The sequence below is a fragment of the Ceratotherium simum genome, chromosome 3, assembly GCF_057802395.1.
Source record: "Ceratotherium simum simum isolate JZ-2026a chromosome 3, ASM5780239v1, whole genome shotgun sequence".
Lineage (NCBI taxonomy): Eukaryota > Metazoa > Chordata > Mammalia > Perissodactyla > Rhinocerotidae > Ceratotherium > Ceratotherium simum.
The window spans coordinates 30884030-30907914 of NC_141902.1; the positions used below are offsets into that span (position 1 = coordinate 30884030).

Genomic DNA, 23885 nt, shown 5'->3' on the forward strand with positions numbered 1-23885 from the left:
CAGAATTTATGGGATACAGCAAAAGCGGTTCTAAGAGGGAAGTTTATAGCGATACAGGCCTATCTCAACAAAAAAGAAAAATCTCAAATAAACAATCTAACAATGCACCTAAAGGAACTGGAAAAAGAAGAACAAACAAAGCCCAAAATCAGTAGAAGAAGGGAAATAATAAAAATCAGAGCAGAAATAAATGAAATAGAGACCAAAAACAATAGAAAAATTAATAAAACCAAGAGCTGGTTCTTTGAAAAGATCAACAAAATTGACAAACCTTTAGCTAGACTCACCAAGAAAAAAAGAGAGAAGGCACAAATAAGTAAAATCAGAAATGAAAGAGGAGAGGTTACAACAGACACCTCAGAAATACAAAAGATTATAAGAGAATACTATGAAAAGCTATATGCCAACCAATTCGACAATCTGGAAGAAATGGATAAATTCTTAGAATCATACAACCTTCCAAAACTGGATCAAGAAGAAGTAGAGAATTTGAATAGACCAATCACCAGTAAGGAGATCGAAACAGTAATCACAAACCTCCCCAAAAATAAAAGTCCAGGACCAGACGGCTTCCCTGGTGAATTCTACCAAACATTCAAAGAAGACTTAATACCTATCCTTCTCAAACTCTTCCAAAAATTGAGGATGGGGAAGCTCCTAACTCATTCTACGAAGCTGACATTACCCTGATACCAAAACCAGACAAGGACAACACAAAAAAAGAAAATTACAGGCCAATATCACTGATGAACATTGATGCGAAAATCCTCAACAAAATACTAGCAAATCGCATACAACAATACGTTAAAAAGATTATACACCATGATCAAGTGGGATTTATTCCAGGGATGCAGGGATGGTTTAACATTCGCAAATCAATCAACGTAATACACCACATTAATAAAATGAAGAACAAAAATCACATGATCATCTCAATAGATGCAGAGAAAGCATTTGACAAGATCCAGCATCCACTTATGATAAAAACTCTGAATAAAATGGGTATAGAAGGAAAGTACCTCAACATAATAAAGACCATATATGAGAAACCCACAGCTAATATCATCCTCAATGGTGAAAAACTGAAAGCTATCCCTCTAAGAACAGGAACCAGACAAGGATGCCCACTGTCACCACTCCTATTTAACATAGTATTGGAAGTCCTAGCCAGAGCAATCAGGCAAGAGAAAGAAATAAAAGGGATCCAAATTGGAAAGGAAGAAGTGAAACTGTCACTATTTGCAGATGACATGATTTTATATATAGAAAACCCTAAAGAATCCACCAGAAAACTTTTAGAAGTAATAAACGAATATGGTAAAGTTGCAGGATACAAAATCAACATACAAAAATCAGTTGCATTTCTGTACACTAACAACGAAGTAGCAGAAAGAGAAATTAAGAATACCATCCCATTTACAATTGCAACAAAAAGAATAAAATACCTAGGAATAAACTTAACCAAAGAGGTGAAAGATCTGTACACCGAAAACTATAAAACATTTCTGAAAGAAATTGAAGAAGACACAAAGAAATGGAAAGATATTCCGTGCTCTTGGATTGGAAGAATTAACATAGTTAAGATGTCCATACTTCCTAAAGCCATCTATAGATTCAATGCAATCCCTATCAAAGTTCCAACAACATTTTTCACAGAAATAGAACAAAGAATCCTAAAATTTATATGGAACAACAAAAGACCCTGAATAGCTAAAGGAATCCTGAGAAAAAAGAACAAAGCTGGAGGTATCACACTCCCTGATTTCGAAATATACTACAAAGCTATAGTAACCAAAACAGCATGGTACTGGCACAAAAACAGACGCACAGATCAATGGAATAGAATCGAAAGCCCAGAAATAAACCCACACATCTATGGACAGCTAATCTTCGACAAAAGAGCCAAGAACATACAATGGGGAAAAGAAAGTCTCTTCAACAAATGGTGTTGGGAAAACTGGATAGCCACATGCAAAAAAATGAAAGTAGACCCTTACCTTACACCATACACAAAAATTAACTCCAAATGGATTAAAGATTTGAATGTAAGACCTGAAACTATGAAACTTCTAGAAGAAAACATAGGCAGTACGCTCTTCGACATCGGTCTTAGCAACATCTTTTCAAACACCACATCTGACCGGGCAAGAGAAACAATAGAAAAAATAAACAAATGGGACTACATCAAACTAAAAAGCTTCTGCACAGCAAAGGAAACCATCAACAAAACAAAAAGACAACCTAACAATTGGGAGAAGATATTTGCAAACCATACTTCTGATAAGGGCTTAATCTCCAAAATATATAAAGAACTCATGCATCTCAACAACAACAAAACTACCAACCCAATTAAAAAATGGGCAAAAGACCTGAACAGACATTTCTCCAAAGAAGATATACAGATGGCCAACAGACACATGAAAAGATGTTCAAAATCACTAACTATCAGGGAAATGTGAATCAAAACTACAATGAGATATCACCTCACGCCCGTCAGAATGGCTATAATTAACAAGACAGGAAACAACATGTGTTGGAGAGGATGTGGAGAGAAGGGAACTCTCATACACTGCTGGTGGGAGTGCAAACTGGTGCAGCCACTATGGAAAACAGTATGGAGATTTCTCAAAAAAACAAGGATAGAACTACCATATGATCCAGCTATTCCACTGTTGGGTATTTATCCAAAGAACTTGAAAACACCAATTTGCAAAGGTACATGCACCCCTGTGTTCATTGCAGCATTATTCACAATAGCCAAGACTTGGAAGCAACCTAAGTGCCCATCAAGGGATGAATGGATAAAGAAGATGTGGTATATATACACAATGGAATACTACTCAGCCATAAGAAACGATGAAATCCAGCCATTTGTGACAACGTGGATGGACATTGAGGGTATAATGCAAAGTGAAATAAGTCAGAGGGAGAAGGTCAAATACCGTATGATTTCCTTCATTAAGTAGTAGATAATAACAACAATAAACAAGCACATAGGGACAGAGATTGGATTGGTGGTTACCAGAGGGGAAGGGGGGAGGGAGGAGGGTGAAAGGGATAATTCGGTACATATGTGTGGTGATGGGTTGTAATTAGTATTTTGGTGGTGAACATGATGTAATCTATGCAGAAATAGAAGTACAATGATGTACACCTGAAATTTTTACAATGTTATAAACCAATGTTACTGCAATAAACAAAAAATTTAAAAAAAAAAAAACAAGGCCACATCTCTCCTATGCTTAAAAACACAAAACAAATAAAATTTCTCCTTTGAATCCATTTTAATTCTAATTACAGATTAATCTCTGTATTACTTTCCTAAGACTGCTATAAAAAATTTGCACAAACTTGGTGGCTTGAAAGAATAGAAATTTATTTTCTCATAGTTCTGGAGGCCTAAGGTCTGAAATCAGTTTCACTGGGCTGAAATCAAGGTGTCAGCAGGGCCATGCTCCCTCCAGAAGCTCTAGCGGAGAATCCCTTCCTTGCCACTTCCATCTTCTGGAGACTGTAGGTCTTACTCAGCTTGTGGCAGCATCATTCCAATCTTTGCCTCTGTGATCATGTTGCCGCTTGCTCTTCTGTCTGTCTCAAATCTTCTCTTGACTCTCTCTCATAAGGATATTTGTGACTACGTTTACAGCCTACTTGGATAATCCAGGATAATCTCCCATGTCAAATTCCTTAATTTAATCACATCTACAAAGACTCTCATTTGTTGGTTTGTTTTCTGGTCTTTTTCTTTTTTTTTCCATATAAGGTAACATTCACAGGTTCCAGGGAATAAGATGTGGATATCTTTTGGAGGGGGGCATTTTTGGCCTCCCACTATCTCTGTCTTCCTCATCCACAAGCAAATACCTTGAGAGAGAGTTACACCCTTGTGGTGACCTTGCTATTCTTGCTTGTTACTCTTGGTTAATGATTTCCTTGATACTAGTCCAGTGTTTTTCCTACTTGATTTTTTGAGTGGAATTCAACACTGTTGATAACTTCATCTTCTTAAAAATTCTCTTTTCCCCTGTCACTCTCATGGTTTTCCTCCTCTGTCTCTGGCTCTTTCTCAGTATTCTTTGTCCTATTTATTCTCTGTATTCTTTGTCGGTTTTTGTTCCTCTGACTACCCCTTAAATCCTGGTGTTCCTAGGGCTCTGTCTCAGGCCTATTTTCTTTTCATTTTAAACAACCTCCTTGGATGATTTTCTCTTCTTCTTGGCATAAAATAAACCTGTGTACTTATGACACCAGAATATAAATATTGAACCCAGATATCTCTGCTGAGCGACAGCCATATATTATGTATCTAGCTGCCTACTAGACTTTGCCACTTAGATGTCTGACTAATAACTAAAACCCAACCAGTCCCAAGTTGAATTTATCACTTTCCTCTTCAAAACTAGCTTCTATATCAGTGTCCCATCTTACTGGTTGGTACCACTATTGATCCAGATAAAATCTCCTTTTCATCCAATCACTTACTAAGGCCTATAAATTCTACCTCCTCAGTATTTTTTTAGTTTCTTCAATTATTTCATTACTCAATGCAACTTTCCTAGTTCAGGGACCATTATCAAACTGTTGAAATGGTCTCCTAGTGGATTTCTCTGTAGTTAGTATGATTCCCTTCTATCCATTCCCCACCCAGCCACCAACTATTCTTTCTAAACTGAAGATCTTACCACATCACTCCCTGTTTAAACCTTCATTGTCTCCCCATTGCCCTCAGGAGAAAGTTTAGACTCATGAATGTGGCTACATGGCCTTCATCATATGGTCCTTGTATAGTCTTCAGGCTTCTATTTTTCCACTCCCCCTTTCACCTTATGTTTTTTTCATTGGAAACTACTGGGGAGTTTCAAGCAGAGATATGACAAGATATCACTTCCAAACTAGAGACATCATTCCCACTTCTCCCTGAGGTTATATTTCAGGAGGAAGAGTAGGAAAAGGAGGCTGTTACATTTGCCCAGGTGCAAATCAAGTGTCTTTGCCCAGGGTTACAGCAAAGCAGATGCTAAATGTTGTTGAACTCAGGATGTATTTTGGAGGAAGAGTCAAATTTACTGTGAATTTGCTTTGATTACAATACAACGTTCACTTATTAAGTGAACAACCTGGCAATAGGAACTAACTAGAAAGTGGGATTTTCCCAAAACTCCACTGATTTCTTATGGCCACAATTGATAATCATAGCTTCCATATATAAAATTGTTCATCTCTCCTTTAAAGGGCTCTACTAGGTGGAATATATACAATCTAAAATAGACAGAAATTAGTATTCTTTCTTCATAGGCATTTATATGAATAATGGCCACAAATGCTTTCACCCATAAATGAAGGGTTTTGTAAGGAAAACCTTCCCCACAGTGATTTATACATTTTGTAAACGTAGGTTTTGAGTATCTTGGTTGGTAAAGAGTTAGAATAATATTTGGGGTAAGTAAAATATTTATCTAGGCATTCAACATTTTAATAAATATCATCACACTATTTAATAAAGCAGGCACAGAATCAAGTCAAGAAAGTAAAAATAAGACAATCAAAACAACAGGCTGCAGGACCTGTGGAATACTAATGTGTCCCATTTACCACAACGTTCCAAGTCTCACTTCTCTAAGCTGCTTGAGAAGCAGAAAATTAACCGTTTCCTGGGTTCTCCTTCTCAAGTATTCTCTCAGGAGTAGTCGGATGGGAAGGTCTTCACGTAATGAGAGTAGATCCTTCCTTCTGTTGGCCACGCTGTAGCCATTCTTCTGATTCAAGTACAGAGGCCACTCTGGGGCCCATGGCCATCTCTTTGGGTCATTGCCCACCTCTCCCCAACTGCTGACTTCTGAGTTGTCCACATGCCACCACCCAAAACACTGTGAGCCTGCTCTGGATTTCTGGCCCTTTGTTTGCTTCATGCTTCTCCTCACAGCCTCTTCTGTGGGAATGGATTCCCACAGAAGAGATTTGGGCTCTAGTTTCACAGGTCTTTCCTGGTATCACAGCCCTATTGTTTGCAGAGAGCACAGGGATGTGCAGAAATCTGGGGTGGTGAGGGAAGTGGTGGAGAGGCTGTGTTGGAGGGTGGTCATGCACACCTTTGCTCTGTACCTGGAGTTACCGCCGACTCTAACACCAGGCCTTGCTGCTTAGCCTGGCCCTACTCTGCCAGATGTCTCTGTTTTCATAGTGACTTTCTCTCAGATGCACCAGACCGCTCTCCTTTGGACAATTCAAGCTCATCAGACAATTCTGTATATGTCTGATCTCGTTTGTTGATGGTAAGAACTTTCTTTCCCACAAGACCTCTAGGCTCCTTTCAAATCAAGAAATGTGGCTATGTCTCTACATCAGTGTTCCTGAATATTCTTTGACAATTAGGAGGCTGGTCTGCCCTGGGCATAGAAGACTCTAGAAGGTCTTGTGGCTTAACCTAGTCTCATATATAGTAGCAGAAAATAAACTCGTTAAGGAAATCAAAATTATTACAAATCTGCTGACTCTAAGGCAAAACCAGGAATGGAAGAGAGCTGATGCTCCTTTAGTTAGTGAAAGTTGGAGCAACAGCACCTTGGAGCCCTATCAGACACCTATAAGGTCCCTATATTAAAGTCATTTCTAACTGAGACGTAGCCACACAACACAACCAGAATGGGTCATTATAGAGTCTGTAGTTGATTGAAAAACATGGCTAGGATATTTTGCACCTCCTCTTACCAAGAGTCTATTTCCCCAACCTTAAATCTGGCCTGGTCTTGTGCCTTGCTTTGACCAACGGAATGTGTAAAAGATGACGTTGCATGAATTCCAGAATTTAGACATAGTTTGCTTTGCAGCTTCTGCCTTTGTCCTCTTGCGATGTTCCCCACCACCCTGTAAGGAGTTTGGGCAAGACTACTGAATGATAAAAGGCCCCTTGGAGAGAGACCCAGCTAATAGCCAGCATTAAGGCCCTAGACATGTGAAGGAGTCCATCTTAAATCCTCCAACCCCGTCAGGCTTCCAGATAACGGATGCCTCATGGGAAAGCCCAGGTGAGACCAGCAGAAGAACTGCCCAGCTGAGCTTAGCTCTAATTGCAGACTTATGAGCAAGTAAAATGTTACTGATTTCAGCTACTTTATTACACAGCAATACATAACTGATGTAGAGTACTCAGTATGATTATACTTCATCAATGGCCCTTTCACTGACTTTCTGCGTATTTTCGGTGTAAAGATATAAAATATAACCAGAGGATGTTATTGCCTGTGTTGGTGTTTCTTTTCAAGAAGCTGACTTATGGGAGATTGGACTATTAGTGATTTGCCTCATCCCAGCTCCACTAGCATTTTGAGTTTATCCCCTTGTGCTGCTGTTATAACATCTTTTCATTTCTCCACATCACACACATAATAAAGTCCTAACTAACTGTAGATGAACCCTCTGTGTGTCTTATTACCTCTAATTTAGTTATCCTTTCTAATGGGACATGGATCACATTCTAGTGCCACATAGAGGCCTGGTTTTCTTCCTCTTTCTCTCCCTCTCTTCCTTCCTATGGAGATGATAAGCATTATTTTTCACTTGTTTGAAGATACATGTTTTGATTCTTATGGAGTTTCTTCCTTCACAAATAAAAAAAAACAAGCAGGTAATAAGATAAAAATCTCTAATATTCCAAAAAATCCCTGATCTCTCTTCCTCCTTCCCCTCAAGTGACCCATTAACACCTTTTCCCCTAGGTTGCTGTGGGCAGATTTCTGTGGTCCTAGGAAACAATTCCCTTGGCTAAATGTACACAGCATGGCAATCTCAGGTCTTTACAGCAGCATTTAAGTATCTTTTCAGTGCTGTTAATTAGCTGCTTTTCCTGCTATGGAGGTATTACGTATGGCTTTTTATGCCAGGTGATAATAACATTTCAAAGGCAAGAGTTCTGCATTCTGTGGTCCTCTAACTCCATGATCATTTGGACATTGGTCCAGGTAGGTTAGATGAATGGAAATGGTATTTGATGCAGATCAGAACTTCAAGTGGAAAAAAACAGCAGTGAGAGGGTGGAATCTAATCAACCAGAACAAATTACTCAATTCTGTTATTCAATACAGAAATTTCAGCAGATAAAATCACAATCAAAATATAGAAGACACAGAATGAGTGAAGTCAAATCACGACATGATGTTCTGTATTGGAGAAGTTATTCTAGTGACATTTGCACAAATGTCTTGAGTGTTGGTCTCCAGCCAAAGAATAAAGTAGGAGCAGAAGATTTGAGTCCAGTGGGAGTAAAAGGTAAAAAGTTTTAGACAATGCTGAAGAAAGTAGCTTTGATGTAATATGATTTCCTGGGCCATAAACTGGATGCAAACGTTGGACCGTCACAGCGATAGAAGCGTGGTATAGTCAAAATAACCTGGATTGCCTGGAAGGCAAGGGTCAGATATACTAATTCTGAATTCGTCACCAACTTGTTCCTTAGCTTAAGCAGAGCTACTTATCTTCTCTGTCCCTTGGTTTCCTTAACCCAAAAGAAAAAGATTTTACAGTCACTAGCAAAGTTTCATTCAGGTTCTAGCACAACAGCCTTCTACAATCTAGCCTCATTGATAGCAGTAACAAACACTTTGGGTGCAAGCAGCTCCATTGCTGATTCCTATACATCTTTTTGTGATTCTGAATAGTGTCCTGGGCTCTTTCTACCCACCTGAAGAAGAGCAAACTAGGGGAGAATCCTCTGGGATGATTAGATTGAGATGTTTTTTGCAAATTTTATTATTTTCCAGCTATTCTAATTTAAACTCGATCTTGTTAGTAATTTGAGGTTAAGGTTAGGAAGGATAGGATTACACATCTTTATCTGAGTGACCCCAAACAATGATCTCCTTTAAAAAATACTTGCTTGTCATCCTTGCTTGAATTGGTGGTAAGCTCATATTATTTATAATTTGTTTCCTATTTGTGTTGGCCAGCACAAGGATGAGCAGACCTGAGCAGAGAAGAAAGTCAACTGGTCACTAGATGATCTCTGAGGAATCTCTGATGTCTTATATTTTCGTGGTGGGAGTGTGGGCAGAAGTGAGCTCTGTGTGAAACAAAATCGTGGGACTCAGGACACTACAAAGCACACTGGAATTTAGTTGCTGATCACTACTGGTAACCTGTTTTCCTTTTGCAGAAGTGAGTTAAGTGGACAGTTGCACTCTGTCTTCACTGAAAAGATCAGATTTAAACTACTAGTCTGCCTTTGTTTAAAAGGGAAGATGCTTAGTGTGGAGACAGATACAAAGTATGGCACCCAGAGACCTCAAGTTTTCAGTATAGAGAGAACATGAAAGACTGGCTAGGAAGCAGCGCCACCAACAATGAGCATATAATCCTCTTCTCCAATTTTTTAGCAACACTAGGAATTATCTAACCTTTTAATCTGTTCTAATATGATATTTAATAATATAATCCAGTTTTTGGAAGATAAAGTTTTGTGTAAAAATTAAAGTGTTTGGGCTTTAATGGGAATTGGAAGCATTGATAGAATAACTTTCAGCTTCCAGATGAGACGTCTAGAATTCAATTATTTGCCTGATACATTGCACCACTGGGGAGGTTGCTGATGATAATCCCTGTGAAAGGAACTGAATTGGTTTCAAGTTGAGTTACTTTTTTACGACTGTGAATATCATTTATATTATTATCAAGAAAATGTCTAAAAAGGACATTTTAAAATCATCTTTAAAAGGGTTTATAGTGACAGAGAATTAAATAGTGGTCTTTGTTATATAACACTGTTATTATTAGCGTTTTGGGTTTGATTACCACAAATTAAGTAAAATGTATCATTACCTAGTGTATGTAAAAGTAAGAGTATCAGAGAGGACTTCACGGAGGGAGCTTTGCAGAGTGGGCTGTTGAAGAATGGGAAGAATCAAAGAGACGTAACGAAGGCAAAGACATTGCAGGCCGAGGGAAGAATGTGGAGGGAAGCTGTGAGCTGGGTACTTGAGTGTGTGTGTGAGGGAGAATAGATACCACCTGAGTGCATGTCCAGGTAAGAAGAAGTTTGGCTTAGAGTGTCGGGTATACGGAGGAGCGGAGTAAGACAGTTAATTCTGAATATGTTAAGAGTAGCTTTGATCTTTGTTTTAATGTGGGAGATACATTATGATTCCATATTTGAAAGCTTTGAATCTCTGAGGATAAAAGCTGTGTAATTTTCCATATTCATTTATATTGACCTTTTTGTAAAATTGAAATCAAGATATGTTCACTGCAAAAATAGATAAAAAATAAGAGCATAAAGTAAAAATGAAAAGATCCCTTCTCCTGCACAATTTTATCAACTCCACTCCTTAGAGATAATTATTGTTAACAGATTTTTTGCGTATATCAACCTAAGCATTTTCTATCCACTTGTTTTATTTATGTAATTTTACATATGAAATTTATTTATATAATTTTTTTTAAAGCCTGATGGGATAAGATGAGTGCAAGGTACTCCCTCCCCCTTCCTCCTATCTATCTGTCTATATACATTTAGGTCTACTTTAACATTATAAATGGCTGCATAGTATTCCATCGAAGGGACCTAATAGAAATTATTTAGCTAGATCCCTATTTCTCCACATTTAAGTTATTCAGCCTTTTGCTCTGAGAAGCAACAATGCTTCAGTAAACACCTCTGTACCTTTTTTTAATCCACCTTGTTCATGTACACACATACATATATCCAGAGATTTTTTGGGGGAAGTAGAATAGCTAAGTCAAATTGTATGAGCAAATAAAATTTTGGAAGGTATTGCCAAATTGGTAAATGTTTCATCAGTTTACTCTCTCATCACCAGTTATGACTCTATCTTTTCCACATTTCCCCTTAAACCCTGAATTTTACCTAATGTTTACATCTCTGCCAATCTGATAAGACAAAACTAGTGTTTTGTTATTTTAGTAAGCATTTATTTAATTATAAAGGAGGTTAAATATTTTTATATATAAGTAAACAGAGCCATGTATAAAGCCTCTGATATTGTCACTCTTGCTCTTTCTCTTCTGCTTGGGATTTATGACTCATCATTGTCACTCTGGTCCCACATTCTTTCCTCTCTCCACCCCTACTCAGAATCTCCTCCACAGAACCCATAACTGGGTCATTTTCTCTAGCACTTATCACCTCCCTCTGGTATGGTGAGTGCCGTGCTCTGGCATCCTCTAATCCTATCTTTCCTTCATTCCCCTAAATAACTCATCTTGTCTTCCTAACTTACAGAGAAGAGAAATTTACATCTCAGGTTTAAAAAAAATGCTTCTAAGGATTTTAAAAGAACTTGCTATTGTGATCATAGATATGGTATCAATATACTGAGAGATGTCCAAATTATGAAATCCATTTTTACTTAATTATTTCATATAATTATTTATAAAAGCCTTTTAATTTATAGTCATATATGAGATATGACTATGAAATAATGACACTTAAAAATACAGCAGAACTAGCCATGCAAATAAGTAAAAGGATTCTTATTCTGTGGAATATATTTTGGCAATGAAATATACAACAGAGGAATATATATACATAACTATATTGCTTTGTGACTGAAATGGTCTCCAAAGACATACATCAGCCTTTGCCTAGTTTTCTAATAACTATTCCTTTTTTTTTGAGGAAGATTGGTCTTGTGCTAACATCTGTTGCCAATCTTCCTCTTTTTCTTTTTTTTCCCCAAAACCCCAGTAGATATGTGTGTATTATAGCTCTAGAGTTGTAGCTCTTCTATGTGGGACGCTGCCTCAGCATGGCTTGATGAGCAGTGAGTAGGTCAGCGCCCAAGATCTGAACCAGCAAAACCCGGGCTGACCAGGGGGAATGGTCCAACTGAACCGCTACACCACGGGGCCAGCACCCTGACAACTATTTAATATCCCAAGATTCAGATCAGTGCCATTTCTTTTAAATCAGTTTCTCCTTACTCTCTCTTTCAGGTAGCATGAGAGCTCTCACTGCTGACAGAGGCAATGGATGAAGCCAATCACTCTGTGATGTCTGAGTTTGTGTTCCTGGGACTCTCCAACTCATGGGAGATCCAGCTTCTCCTCTTCCTCTTTTCCTCTGTGTTCTATGTGGCAAGCCTGATGGGAAACCTCCTCATTGTGCTAAGTGTGACCTCTGACCCTCATTTACAGACCCCATGTATTTTCTGCTGGCGAACCTTTCCATCATGGACTTGATATTTTGCTCCTCCACAGCTCCCAAGATGATCTATGATCTGTTAAGAAAGCACAAAACCATCCCTTTTGAGGGTTGTGTAGCTCAGATCTTCTTTACCCATGCCGTTGGGGGCACTGAGATGGTGCTGCTCATCGCCATGGCCTTTGACAGATACGTTGCCATATGTAAGCCTCTCCACTACCTGACCATCATGAGCCCACAAAGGTGCATTATATTTTTAGTCACTTCTTGGATTATTGGCCTTATTCATTCAGTGACTCAGTTGGCTTTTGTTGTAGACTTGCCTTTCTGTGGCCCTAATGAACTAGACAGCTTTTTTTGTGACCTTCCTCGATTTGTTGAACTTGCTTGCATAGAGACGTACACATTGGAACTTATGGTTAGTGCCAATAGTGGCTTGATTTCTGTGGCCTCCTTTCTAATTCTGATCCTCTCTTATATCTTTATTTTGGTTACTGTTCAGAAAAAATCTTCAGGTGGTATATCCAAAGCCCTCTCCACTCTGTCAGCTCATGTCACTGTGGTTGTTTTGTTCTTTGGGCCATTAATCTTTTTCTATGTGTGGCCATTTCCCACATCACATTTGGACAAATTCCTTGGCATCTTTGATTCAGTTATCACTCCTTTTCTAAACCCAGTCATCTACACTTTTATGAATAAAGAGATGAAGGTGGCAATGAGGAGACTATGCACTCAGGTTGTGAATTACAATAAAATCTCTTAAATATACTGAGGATGTAAAAAAGCAAAGTATACTAGAATTTCAGATGGATATGTACTAAATAAGGTATGTTAAATTTAACCAGAATGTCACTATACACTAGAATGTGTTGTGTCCTATTTTTTTCCCTCTCCTAATTGAATTATGATGTCAATCTCTGGACTCTGCTTATGTAAGAGACTTAAAGACTAAAGGTTGTGGCTTTCTTATCTCATCAGTGGTCTTACCTCTATATAGTGCCAAATAGAATTAATGTAAATGTTAAACAAGCCCTTTGAATGTCAGTATGTGGTTTATTGTCCATTTTCTATTTTTCCCATGTTAAATAAACTATCTTAATTTAAAGATAAATATTAATTTTTACTTCATGTCATTTGTCTTACTAGACAGCTGATTTGTTTTCTATCTTTTCAGCTCATTGTGTGTTAGTTTCCCTCATTGTTTAACTGCTAATCTGACTTTTTTGGGGTCCAGTAAGGGGACAGAAACCATACCAGTTTTTTTGAACAGACAACGTTTGATATAAAGAATAGTTAAATAAGTATAAAGTTCTTAAGCAGTTATTTGTAAAAGAGTGAGCTCTAAGATATCACAGACATAGCATTTGTAGGAAGCAGCTTTCACCCCTTGCAATAGGAAATAAAGGGACAAAGTTACAATTATTACAACTTAAAAACAAAAGAAAGATTAAAAGCTTAGAGGAAGGATCTGTGGAGTTGAAACACAAATATTTGAGGAAGGGATGCCACCTGGCTGGTGCTAGTGTCTCTGAGCTTAGAGGACGGCCTGTGGGGCAGGGACACAACCTCTGAGGAAGGGCGCTGCTGGCTAACACAGGTGTTTCTGAGGAGAGTGTGATGAGATGAGTTCCTCTAGTGCCAGAAAAACCGTAACTGGATTCAGCCCCTGCTTTGGAAAAAAACCAAGGTAGCTGAGGAGAGTGTGGTTGGGTGATGCTCACAGGCTCAGTGAGCAGAGAGGAAGCCCACAAGCAGCAAACAGGAAGGAGCAAGTTAAGTCCCTTTTTCCTCCCCTAGACTTGTAATCTCCCTCTAGTGCCCTCTGGAGCTGGCAGAGCTGACAAAAAAGAAATGTAGTTTGCACAGCCTCAGCTCTTGAATCATATAGAGCGTAGACAGGTATTTTAGAGCTGAAAGATAATATAGCACATGTAGTTATATAGCTTATACAGCATATGTAGTTACTTATATAGCACATGTAGTTACTTAGAAAATTATTAAAATTCAGTTAAGATCACACAGCTTTTGAATGCTAAAGTAAGTTTTAAACCATCTCATAGAATTTCCCTATTTTAGAAAGTCTCAGGTACTGAAAAATTAACTAATTAGCTCAAGATCATAAAAGAAAAATATGGAAGACCCAAATTTAGAATCTAGGTTGACAGACTCTTGGTCCTTTGCTGTCTTCTGCCATTTTAGATCTTATTTCCTCAGTTTCTAAGTCTCATGTCTCTTTGGACTATTAATTTTTCACTGACACGCACCATTATATTATGCACCTTGTGTCTTGAATAACCATTTGTCAAATAGCTGTTTCAATAAATGTTCATGAGTGATTTTCACTTGGTAAATCTATTCAGCCCTAGTTTACATTTCTTTTTCTGATCCTATGTTTTTTCGAAATAAAGCTTTTATTTTGGAATAATTTTAGATTTACAGAGACAGTTGCAAAGATAGTCCATACAGTTCCTATAAACCCCTAACCTAGTTTTAGTTTTAATTTCCTCTAATATTATTATCCTAGGTTCCCAAATCTGAGAAGTTGACACTGATGCATAACCATTACTTAAACACCAGACTTTATTCGGATTTCACTAGTTTTTCCATTAATATCCTTTTTCTGTTTCAGAGTGCAATCCAGGATACAACATTACATTTAGTTATCATGTCTCCTTAGTCTCCTCTGGTTTGTGAGGTTCTAAGTCTTACCTTTTTTATCATGACCGTGACAGCTTTGAGGAGTATTGGTCAAGTATTTTATAGAATGTCCCTCAATTTGGGTTTTCTGAAGTTTTTCCTCATAATTAGACTGAGGTTCTGGGTTTTTGTAAAGAATACCACTGAGGTGAAGTAGCTTTTTTTTTTTTTTGTACAACATTTTATGAGGAGGTACATAATATTCATGTGTCATCTCTAGTGATGTTAAACTTGCTCAGTTGTGTTATTATCTGATCCTAATAAAAGAGATGTGACTTATTGGTTGTTACTTCTGCCATTTGCATTCTTTCTTCCTATTTGAGTAGTCAATCCCTTACACTAAGTTGTCTAAGGGCTTGATGATGGTTTATCATGATTTTTGCATATATAACATATATTTCTTGGGAGGTCTAAGCAAAAGTTTATTTCAACCCCATCCCACCTTGGTTGGACTACAAAGGCAATCTGTGTAGATGATTGTTTATGGTCCTCTTCCCCTGCTCCTTCTTTGATTCAGTCACTTTTTGCTTCTATCCATATGAAACTCTTGATCCTTCTCTTTTTGAGTTTCCTGATCTTATGCCTTTAAAACTGATGTTTGTATCTTGAACCTCTGTCTATCAACTCTTAGTTTTCTTCAGCACTTCGCATTGGCGTGTCTTTGGTAGTGTGATCACCTTATCCAGCTCCTAGTGCACCAATATTTTATCCAGACTCTCTAGTCTAATTCTGCTTGAGTGGGCATTTGAATATTATGTCATGAATCTTTGAAGCTAACTGTTACCCACCTGACACAGGTGAGTTAATGACTCCTCTCTGTAACCTCAGCCTGGGGTTCAGAAAAGTGGAGAGGAAAATTGTCTTCTTCTCCCCAGATATTATTTCTAGTGTTGGAATTTACTCCTCATTTAGATCAGCCACTTGCTTTATTTGTATTATTTTTTCTATGCCATAAAAGAGTGATTAATAAAATAATAATTACTAGTTCAAAAGTCAATGCTTCTTAAGGCATCAAGAGGCTTGATCATGGGCACTGCTCATCTTCAGGGAGACATGTATTAGGGTGTTCCTTGCAGTGTTGCTTTTAGCATAGAGAAGGATTCCATATATGAAATAACTGTATGGTGTGGGTCAGACCCATCAGAACAGTTGTTTGCCACAGAGTTGCAGCAGGGTCCTGGAGACCTCTGCTTTTCCAGGCATTAACTTTTGTATCTGATTCCTAAGGAATTCTGGGGAAACAACTTGGGTGGCAGGTGGAACCCCAAGGGACTTGTGACAGTTGCTATATTCTAACCAGCGTGCACATAGTTTAGAATTTTAACAACCAGTTTTACCATACAGTTGTATTCCAGCTGAATATTAACATTACTGGGGTGTAGGGGTTGGAGAATTTGGAGGCAGGGTCATTCAGTATTTGTGCAATCATATTCAGTGGCCCTGCAAAACTTGGACAAAATCTTGTTGGTGTTGTCCTTAGATGATCACACAGGCAAAAGTAGTGCATACCCACCATGGATTACTTTGATCATTTGGAGATATTAGACTATATATACACATGACAGAGTGGGATAAGTGAAAAAAGAGAATTGGAGTGTGTCTAAATATGTTTTATATGTATATGCATACAAAACAACATACATATTTTATGATAAGACAGACAACACCAGGATACATTTTAAAAACACTAGAATGGTTGCCTCTGAGAGAAAAGGAGTGGAAATGGAGACTGGAGATTAAAGGGAATAAACAGTAAATGAGAGAGAGTTCCTTTGTAAACCATTGCTGATAGTGTACCATGGCCTGAGGAACATGATCACCTCAATCTTCTGCACCTGAGGTTAAAAAAGACAGAAGGAAACATGTCTTGTTACTTCCTCTCAATATTTTGAAGTGAACGTCCTTATTCATGTTATTCCTACCTGCAAATGACAGGCACAGGAAGGGACAATGGAATTATTTCAATGACTGGATTCCTTTGTTAATTTCAACACATAAATATTAGGCTCCCTGGATTGCGGGAAACTGTTCAAGTTGTTTTGGAAGAAACAAATATAAGTTAGACAAAGCTTGTATCTTCAAAGTACTTATTATAATGTGGTAAATTTATTATTTATAAAAGTCACATTATAAGTTATATATATAGTTTTTTTTTTCTTTGCTGAGCAAGATTCACCCTGAGCTAACATCTGTTGCCAATATTCCTCTTTTTGCTCGAGGAAGATTTGCCCTGAGCTAACATCTGTGCCAATCTTCCTCTGTTTTGTATGTGGGTCACCACCACAGCATGACCACCAACAAGTGGTGTAGGTCTGCACCCAGGAACCAAACTCCAGCTACTGAAGCAGAGCATGCTCAACTTAACCACTAGGCCATGATGGCAGCCCCATATAAGCTATTTTTTTAATTACTTTCCTGTAGTTTATTCTTTAACTTGCTCAGGTTATTTATGTGTAGTGAAAATTTATATTTACAAGGTTATTCTATACCATTTGTATGAATCCTTTGGAAAGTGAATATTATCAAATTACCCAGGGATGCTTTCATTTGTCATGGTAAGGTTTAACTTGGCAAAGAAAATGACAGATATTGATGATCTTAAAGATTCCAGAGTCATTCCTCCCTCCTGTGATTCATTATCAACATTTCCCCTGTGTTGCTTTGATCACAATGAATATATTTTTAGGAGACAATTTCCTTGACTAATTGACTTTAGTTTTGCAGTCCCAGGTCACTATAGCATTATTTGGTCACTATCCTCCAGGGCAGTTAATTAGCTACTTTTTCTATTTACAGACACATTTTATATACCTCTATGTGCTGGAGATAATAGTCTGTGAATAGCTATAAAGGAAGGATGAGGTAAGTTGACAACAGGAGGAAGATATTAAACTAGATAAACTTCAGTGACAAGGAAAACCCAGGTAGTATTTTGCTTTTTGTATATATCAATTAAGCTTTGCCCTTGAGGCACGAAGAAAAGTGGTGGTGGTGAGATGATGAGCACACAGGAGAATAAATGTGAGTGATTGTGGATGTGGAGAAAGAGAATTAACCTTAATTTTTAACTAGGACTTGAAAATGACTTGGAGATCCAAAGGGGCAACTGAAGATACGTTGCAGAGTCTGGAGACCACACTGTGGTCAGGACTAGGAAGCAGGTGGAGTTGTTAACTGGACCTAGGGATTTTTAGGGAAATTTATTAGCACTGAAAGTAAAGACAAATGTATGTGTTGTCTTCATAACAAGCTTGTTTTCTGCTTTACATCTATCTTCAGAGAACTAAGATATAAAGAGGAGAAAGTACATTAGGTACTAGTGATAAGTGAAATTTAAAAAAAAAAAACCAATTTCGTAGAATCAAGGTGGAGAAAGGGTGATTGAAAACTTCTTGGGAAGAAAAATATTTAGGGATCAAACTTACCCTAAACTAAAATAATGTAGTGTCAGTTAAAATTAGGTGATGGAAGAATTAAGAAAAAATGTAAGAAACTAAATGTATTGTGTTCAAAAACCAACAACCAATCCTTCTGTTTTTGTTTATGTTTTTCAAACATTTATTAGAATTTTATCTAGGTCACTACAGTGAGATATTTGGTGGAGAAATGGGAATAGACAAAGTGACAAAAATAAAGGAATAGAAGATAGGCCTATGAAAAAAGTCTAACTTAATTGAAGTTATTAAAACTAGAGGGTATAGATGTGTGATATTATTTGCTTTTACTAAATTGAAAGATATTAAACATTTATCTGAGACAGTTGATGACAACATCTATAAATTCACGGAGTGAGATTTAGGTGGACATCAACTTCATTGAAAGGATGAGAGATTTTCTTTTTGTAAGGAAGAACCTCTGGACTATTACACTAATAAAAAGCAGAAAACCAAGGAAGTAAATGAATTTTCAAACTTTGTAAACTGTGGAAGAATTGACATGTCCTGGATGGAGAAACAAAAGAGAAACGTATTTTTAGATCTCTTCCAGCTAAATGATTTTGTTAATTAGGATAAGGAGCATCTCTTCCATTTTATTTTCAAAATTTTAAAATGTAACATTACTGTAAATCTATTCTAAGAGGTTTCCCAATTCTATATAGATCAAGTTCTATATAGATCAAGACATTTAAATGATGATTCCATTAAGTACTATAGAATCTGAATTTTTCACATATTATAATCTTTTAAGTAGTCTAAATAAATGATGGCTATAATTCATGTCATTATTATTTGTATGTGTAATAGCTAGACCAGAACACAGAACTCAAAGTGGAATATATTCTGATGGCAACGGTCTTAGGAGAGCAGCACTCTTTCCATGGAGGGTCTGGGATGCCTCAAAGTGACTAGACTTGCAGAACCTAGCATCTCCCTCTAGAAGCCATTCAGAGACTATAACTCAGAGCCCTAGATGAAGACTTAAGAGAGGAGCTGGGTAAGTTTCCAGATCTGCTGATATTTGTTATTTGTATTACTTTGTCTTCTTTGCTCTTGAATGGATTGTAAAGTAAGTATATTTTGTCTTTGACCACATTTCTCCTTTTCTTAGCTTTACCTCTCATTCCTGGGGTCTGCCCCTCTCCTGCTAAGCTCATCTGTTCTTTACCTGTCTTCTGCAGCAACCTATCCAAGCTAATCCTTCTTGGGTAATGAATCAGGTTTAAAATGGATCACTTATTTTTCCATCGTCAAAATTCTAATTTATTGCATGCATAAGATCTCAGCTAAGGAAGCCGTCTGGTAACTTACTTGTTTTTCTGTAATAGCTGACAGAGCACCCTTCCCTTAACAATGTAAGTAAAACTAGGGAGTGCAGTAGGTTAGTCTAAAAGAAGGCCACTCTAATGCTGGGTGCTAGCAGGAAATAATTTTGGGCACTGGGGCTTTTAAGACTGCACATCTGATCAAGCCCCTCAGGCTGCCATTTCTTCTCCTTTCTCATAATTTTCCATCTAAATGGCAATCTTGGTCTCCTGCTGCATTCAATAATCCAATTTTGCTTTGCCTTCATTTTTCTTATCTGTCAATTTTCTCTCTGATTTTAAAAACCTTTTTACTTCTTTTAAAAAAGCAATGCCTTCTTGCCCACTGGCTGAACTCTGTTTATGTAAACTTTACACAGAATATTATATACGTTTTTTCCACATAACTCCATAAATCCTGTTCTGATTTTGCTAACTCTATTTCTTATAAATTCATTAACTGAAGTTCACCACCATTTCTTTTGCTATTCTCATCTGTTATTTTTTGCTACTCAATTTTCAATTTGGAGGAAGCACCACTTGTATTTTTACTTCATAGTATATTTCTCATTGTTATTCCTACTTCATGGAGGCCTTAAAAATCTTTGGCTGCAAGTATTTATTTACCTTAGTGATCAGAAGGAATTCTGTTGCATTATTTTTCTGACAGAAATTTTGAGTAGTTCATAGTTCATGACATGAAGGTTAGGTTACAAGTCATAATGGTCTATACAACTCTTACTGAAAATTCTTCTGATAGGGGCCGGCGCCGTGGCTTAGCGGTTAAGTGCTCGCGTTCCACTACCGGCGGCCCGGGTTTGGATCCTGGGCATGCACCGACGCATGGCTTCTCCGGCCATGCTGAGACCGCGTCCCACATACAGCACCTAGAAGGATGTGCAACTATGGCATACAATTATCTACTGGGTCTTTGGGGAAAAAAAGGAGGAGGTATTGGCAATAGATGTTAGCTCAGAACCGCTCTTCCTCAGCAAAAAGAGGAGGATTATCATGGATGTTAGCTCAGAGCTGATCTTCCTCACAGAAAAAAAAAAATTCCTCTGATAACCCTAGAGTCCTACTTTGTATATGTTCAATTTCTTTTTTCATTACTTTATTCCACATAACTGATATCTATTATTTTTTCATCTTTATATTATCTCTAAGGCTTAGCAGAGTACTACACACTTTATAGACATTGCATAAATATTTGTTGGATGAATGAGTGACTAAGCCAAGAAATCCTATAGGCATCGTTTTTTAACTGCTTTTCAGTCAGCACAAAGAATTATGATACGTGAATCTTGCCCCAAATGTTTTATAATATATTTGGGGACATAAAACCCATTCATATTTCTTAGAAAGCCACTGAAAAATTAGTGTGATAGAAATTATAGATGTAAAACTTCAGATAAGGGAAGAATTCAGAATACTGAGAAGGGGCTTCCTGAAGGTGGAAATTGAACTAGAAGCAAGAAGAGTGTTTGACACTCCCCAGGGATTTGATGACTACAGCATTTCTTCGAGTGTTCTTATCTTTTCTAGAGAAGGAGGATCCATATGTAGCAGACCCAAATTGTATTTTCTGTCATGAATGTGGACTCCACAACGGCAGGAATTCTTGTCAGTGCTGTACCCCAATGCCTGGAATGGTGCATGGCACTCTGGGCACTCAAAAATATTTATTGAATTAACGCATAAAAACCATTCAGAGAACCACTCAGGAGTCAATTATATACCTACTTGCCCAAGAACATATTGGGTGGCTGATTATCATAGGTTCCCTGTCATCAGTGGACATTAGTTGTTCAGACTTGGTCCTCGATGTAGTTGGAGTCAGAAGTCACTTACTTGTAGTTTCAGGGAAAAAGTCAGGATGTACTATTCATCCTTCCTCCTTCAATATCTCTTCCGTCTTCCTAACTGGCTATCTGAAATGCCCTCTGTCAGATTCAATGCTTAGTTTTAAGATTTTCCTTTTCCTCCTAAAATATTTCTTCACATGTAAGACAGTTGTAGTATGCAGAATAATGGCCCCCAAAGATGTCCATGTCTTAATCTCTGTACCTGCGAATATGTTGCCCTACATAGCAAAAGAGACTTTGCAGATGTGATTAAGAATTTTGAGTTGGGAAAATAAGCCTGGTTTATCTGGATGAGCCCAATGTATTCATAAGAGTCCTTAAAAGATGAAGGCAGGAAGATCAGAGTCAGAGAGGAGCTGTGATGACAGAGGCAGAATTTCAAATGATGTACTTTGAAGAGGGAGGAAAACGTCACGAACCAAAGGATGCAGGCAACCTTCGAAAAGACAAGGAAACGGATTCTGCCCTAGATCCTCCAGAAGGAATGCACTTCTGCCAATACTTTGATTTTAACTCAGAAGATACATTTCTGCCTTCTCATCTCCAGAACTGTGAGATAATATATTTGTGTTTTTTTAAGCCACTAAATTTCTGGTAATTTGTTACAGCAGAAATAGGAAACTAATACAAAGGCTATTTAATGCAAAGAACTTTCAACGGGAGTCAGGGGCTCCTGATTCTGGTATAAACTCTCCCGCCAGTTACATTTGTGATGATGAGCAGTCACTTCCTATATCTCTTTCTACATAAATAATTTCACTGGCAAAGCATGGATGTTGTACTAAATCAGGAACACCCCATTGAACAGTGGACCTGTGACGGTTTATCTCTGGCAATATTTTAATCTCTGAAGAATTGTAATTTTGTCTTTACCTCCCCATGCTGGGACATGGCTACCTTCCTTAGATTATTTTTATGGACTTTATAATTCAATCATCACCCTCTCTCAATTCCAGACACAGGCACTGTCTGGCTCTTTTCACCCTGTATTTTATTCCTGTCACTCTTTTAACCATTATAAATGTATTTTGAAAAAGAAAAGAGACTGCCTTTATGTTGCAGAGTTCTTATCTTTGGGGATCCAATGAATATATGTATGCATATGTATATATACTATATATATACAGCATATGTATATATACTGTATATATATAGTATATGTATATATACTGTATATGTATATATACTATATATATACAGTATATGTATATATACTGTATATATATACTGTATATGTATATATACTATATATATACACTATATGTATACATACTGTATACATATAGTGTGTATATATATACTAGAGAAGGACATTGTTTGTCTCAGTTCATCACATATTTTATGGTAGAAATTGAGATTTTGGGGGGGAAGTGATCATCGTTTATAAAATAAAATGTTTTTTCCATTTTGAAACATATCAAAGGCCTTTTATTGATTATTTTAAATTAATAATTGATACTCCCAATTTCTTTTTATGACAGAATTTTCTTGTGCAAATCTTACTTTGTGTAGATAAACAACTGTGGGAATGAGGCTTGGGATCCTCTGATAACTCTTTATTGGCAACACCAAACATACTATTAATATGAAACTTACTGAATTATGATATACTGTCTTGACTCAAGGGTCATTTTTCAATCTCATTGATTTCTTCCTTCATTCAACAGGTGAGAAGCACTTGTGTTACTCACTATTGGTGATTGTGATGGAGGGAAAGCTATTCATATGAACCGAATGAAGCTACATGTTAATTGAAGAGATGGAAATTTATATAATCATAAGAGGCAGAGTGAAATAAATGCTAACAGTGCAGAGGAAGTATGGACACTTGGACAGATTTGGAAGATTTCACAAATGAGGGAGCATTTGAGATGGGATGTTGAGAACTGGATTTTGTGAATTGAAGAGCTGAATAGAGCAAGTTTGAAAGTTGAAAGAAAGAAAATTTGAAAGTTTGAGCAATACGAATAACAGAATAGAGACTTTGAAAGCAATATACTGTGCATGGGGAATAGTTAGGTGGCTCATATGAGAGGCTGAAATCATCTCCATCTACAAGAAATCAAAGTCAAAAGTGTTTAGAGATATCCTTATATGTTATTGAAGTTGAACACACTGGGCAGGAGGAAATAGGAAATATCCATGTAATACTAGAAGAAAGCAGAAGGGAAGTAGGTCCAGAGATGGAATTAATTTAGTAGTAGTAGTTTTGAAAACCATTGTGCCATATGGGAACCAGCTGACTCCTCTAAGTAGAAGTCAGATATGCATGAGATGAAGATTATCTGGCCATGTGAGATGATAATATGATAATTGTTTTCATGGACTCGAGGCTTTCTTTCTTGAACACTAATACTTGCCTAGGCAATTCTGATCCATTTTCTTTGTCCTTTAGGTAACATGAAAACTGATCCTCTTAGTGTGTGAGGCA

At 37.3% G+C, this 23885-nt stretch overlaps 1 pseudogene; it reads left to right on the plus strand.

The window, feature by feature from the left end:
* Positions 1-11967: 11967 nt before the first annotated feature.
* Positions 11968-12914, plus strand: LOC101399266 (olfactory receptor 4F6-like; annotated as a pseudogene).
* Positions 12915-23885: the final 10971 nt, after the last annotated feature.